Genomic DNA, 3,614 nt, shown 5'->3' on the forward strand with positions numbered 1-3,614 from the left:
TCTAACACTTCCCCTTCAGATATAGATTGTTTACTTACAACTAATAAATTGACATAGACAATACACTCAACAATTACATTGCAGTTAAGCCTAACCACTCTATCATTTGACACATTTTACCTTTGGTTAACACTCGGCGGAGACTCCCGGGGGGCGGAGACTCGGGGAGACTCGGCGGAGACTCGGGGGGGAGACTCGGGGGGGAGACTCGGCGGAGACTCGGCGGAGACTCGGGGGGAGACTCGGCGGGACTCGGGGGGACTCGGCGGAGACTCGGGGGGAGACTCGGCGGAGACTCGGCGGAGACTCGGCGGAGACTCGGGGGAGACTCGGCGGAGACTCGGGGGGGAGACTCGGGGAGACTCGGCGGAGACTCGGCGGAGACTCGGCGGAGACTCGGCGGAGACTCGGGGGGGAGACTCGGCGGAGACTCGGGGGGGAGACTCGGGGGGGAGACTCGGGGGGGAGACTCGGCGGAGACTCGGCGGAGACCGGCGGAGACTCGGCGGAGACTCGGGGGGGAGACCGGGGGGGAGACTCGGGGGGAGACTCGGGGCGGAGACTCGGGGGGGAGACTCGGGGGGGAGACTCGGGCGGAGACCGGGGGGGAGACTCGGGGGGGAGACTCGGGGGGGAGACTCGGGGCGGGGACTCGGGGGGGAGACTCGGGGCGGAGACTCGGGGCGGAGACTCGGGGGGGAGACTCGGGGGGGAGACCGGGGGGGAGACTCGGGGGGGAGACTCGGGGGGGAGACTCGGGGCGGAGACTCGGCGGAGACTCGGGGGAAATCGGCGGAGACTCGGGCGGAGACTCGGGCGGAGACTCGGGGGAGACTCGGCGGAGACTCGGCGGAGACTCGGCGGAGACTCGGCGGAGACTCGGCGGAGACTCGGCGGAGACTCGGGGAGACTCGGCGGAGACTCGGCGGAGACTCGGCGGAGACTCGGCGGAGACTCGGCGGAGACTCGGGGGGAGACTCGGCGGAGACTCGGGGGGAGACTCGGCGGAGACTCGGCGGAGACTCGGCGGAGACTCGGCGGAGACTCGGGGGGGAGACTCGGCGGAGACTCGGCGGAGACTCGGCGGAGACTCGGCGGAGACTCGGCGGAGACTCGGCGGAGACTCGGCGGAGACTCGGCGGAGACTCGGGGCGGAGACTCGGCGGAGACTCGGCGGAGACTCGGGGCGGAGACTCGGCGGAGACTCGGCGGAGACTCGGCGGAGACTCGGCGGAGACTCGGCGGAGACTCGGCGGAGACTCGGCGGAGACTCGGCGGAGACTCGGCGGAGACTCGGGGGGGAGACTCGGGGCGGAGACTCGGCGGAGACTCGGGCGGAGACTCGGCGGAGACTCGGGGCGGAGACTCGGGCGGAGACTCGGGCGGAGACTCGGGGCGGAGATCGGGCGGAGACTCGGGCGGAGACTCGGGGCGGAGACTCGGGGCGGAGACTCGGGGCGGAGACTCGGGGCGGAGACTCGGGGCGGAGACTCGGGGCGGAGACTCGGGGCGGAGACTCGGGGCGGAGACTCGGGGCGGAGACTCGGGGCGGAGACTCGGGGGGGAGACTCGGCGGAGACTCGGCGAGACTCGGCGGAGACTCGGCGGAGACTCGGGGGGGGACTCGGCGGAGACTCGGCGGAGACTCGGCGGAGACTCGGCGGAGACTCGGGGGGGAGACTCGGCGGAGACTCGGCGGAGACTCGGCGGAGACTCGGCGGAGACTCGGGGCGGAGACTCGGGCGGAGACTCGGCGGAGACTCGGGGCGGAGACTCGGGGCGGAGACTCGCGGAGACTCGGGGGGGAGACTCCGGCGGAGACTCGGCGGAGACTCGGCGGAGACTCGGCGGAGACTCGGCGGAGACGCGGCGGAGACCTCGGCGGGACTCGGGGCGGAGACTCGCGGAGACTCGGCGGAGACTCGGCGGAGACTCGGGCGGAGACTCGCGGAGAGCGGAGACTCGCGGAGACTCGGGGGACAACCTTGGGGCGGAGAGTTCAGGGTGAAGACTCGGGGAAAACTCGGGGCGGAGACTCGGGGCGGAGACTCGGCGGAGACTCGGCGGAGACTCGGCGGAGACTCGGCGGAGACTCGGCGGAGACTCGGCGGAGACTCGGGGGAGACTCGGGGCGGAACCGGGCGGGACTCGGGGGGGAGACTCGGGGCGGAGACTCGGGGCGGAGACTCGGGGCGGAGACTCGGGGCGGAGACTCGGGCGGAGACTCGGGGCGGAGACTCGGGGCGGAGACTCGGGGCGGAGACTCGGGGGGGAGACTCGGGGGGGAGACTCGGGGCGGAGACTCGGGCGGAGACTCGGGGCGGAGACTCGGGGCGGAGACTCGGGGCGGAGACTCGGGGCGGAGACTCGGGGCGGAGACTCGGGGGGGAGACTCGGGGGGGAGACTCGGGGCGGAGACTCGGGGCGGAGACTCGGGCGGAGACTCGGCGGAGACTCGGGGGGAGACTCGGCGGGACTCGGCGGAGACTCGGGGGGGAGACTCGGGGGGGAGACTCGGGGAGACTCGGCGGAGACTCGGCGGAGCTCGCGGAGCTCGGCGGAGACTCGGCGGAGACTCGGGGGGGAGACTCGGCGGAGACTCGGCGGAGACTCGGGGGGAGACTCGGGGCGGAGACTCGGCGGAGACTCGGCGGAGACTCGGCGGAGACTCGGGGAGTCGGCGGAGACTCGGCGGAGACTCGGCGGAGACTCGGCGGAGACTCGGCGGAGACTCGGGGCGGAGACTCGGCGGAGACTCGGCGGAGACTCGGGGCGGAGACTCGGGGCGGAGACTCGGCGGAGACTCGGCGGAGACTCGGCGGAGACTCGGCGGAGACTCGGCGGGACTCGGCGGAGACTCGGCGGAGACTCCGGGGGCGGAGACTCGGCGGAGACTCGGCGGAGACTCGGGGCGGGACTCCGGGGGCGGAGACTCCGGGGGCGGAGACTCGGGGCGGAGACTCGGGGCGGAGACTCGGGGCGGAGACTCGGGGCGGAGACTCGGGGCGGAGACTCGGGGCGGAGACTCGGGGCGGAGACTCGGGGCGGAGACTCGGGGCGGAGATCGGGGGGGAGACGGGGGGGAGACTCGGGGGGGAGACTCGGGGCGGAGACTCGGGGGAGACTCGGGGCGGAGACTCGGGGCGGGGACTCGGGGGGGAGACTCGGGGCGGAGACTCGGGGCGGAGACTCGGCGGAGACTCGGCGGAGACTCGGGGGGGAGACTCGGGGGGGAGACTCGGGGGGGCGGAGACTCGGGGCGGAGACTCGGGGGGAGACTCGGGGGGGAGACTCGGGGGGGAGACTCGGGGGGGGCTCGGGGGGGAGACTCGGGGGGGAGACTCGGGGCGGAGACTCCGCGGAGGCTCGCCCCAGGCCGGGGCGAGGCTGGGGGGAACGGCGGAGACTCGCGAAACCTTTTGCGAGCTCGGCGAAACCCCCGCGGAAAAAAAAAAACGAAAAACTCCGGAGGGTTGGGAGGCTTGGCGAAATCGCCCCGGAGCGCGGAGATTTGCGGACTCGGGGAAAATTGGGGGAGATTTTGGGGGTCGGCCAAGACCTTGCCAAAACTTTTTTGCAAAAATCCAAATTTTCCCAGACCCGGCCCAGACTGC

The sequence above is a fragment of the Thrips palmi genome, unplaced genomic scaffold (genome assembly GCF_012932325.1).
Source record: "Thrips palmi isolate BJ-2018 unplaced genomic scaffold, TpBJ-2018v1 HiC_scaffold_2, whole genome shotgun sequence".
Classification (NCBI taxonomy): Eukaryota; Metazoa; Arthropoda; class Insecta; order Thysanoptera; family Thripidae; genus Thrips; species Thrips palmi.